Source organism: Penaeus monodon, chromosome 29 (assembly GCF_015228065.2).
Source record: "Penaeus monodon isolate SGIC_2016 chromosome 29, NSTDA_Pmon_1, whole genome shotgun sequence".
Lineage (NCBI taxonomy): Eukaryota > Metazoa > Arthropoda > Malacostraca > Decapoda > Penaeidae > Penaeus > Penaeus monodon.
This window is the reverse complement of record NC_051414.1, coordinates 28,095,087-28,095,558: the sequence shown is the minus strand read 5'-3', so window position 1 is coordinate 28,095,558 and position 472 is coordinate 28,095,087.

Below are 472 nucleotides of genomic sequence, written 5' to 3'. Positions count from 1 at the left end.
TCATAAACAGGCTAACGGTGATCACGTGTAAGTAATGGCAACAATTAGAACACGAGAAACAGTAAATGTAGGAAACATCGAAAGGCTCATCTTGGTAGATACATGTTGACATGAGACACTGAAAAAAAAAAGTAGGAGTGGACGGTACTGCATAAAGCGATGTATGAAAAGGCTGCATGTAACTCTAAGAAAAATCCCATGTAAAATAAATTTCCAACAAATTTGTTTTAAAAAATGAAATAGTTGTTATGGAATGGAATCGCTTGCAGACGAAATAATATATTTAGAAAGCAACAATATCGATGGACCAGACATCAACTATAAAAGAAGCAAGAGAAATGCACTTCTTTAATTTTGAAATATTGCCATATTGGGCACCACTAGATAGGTTACCCATCAAAATAGAAATTGTAACATAGAAAATGTATATTTGCTTTTCAAACGGAAACTTAGCTTTTTTAGATGTGCACTT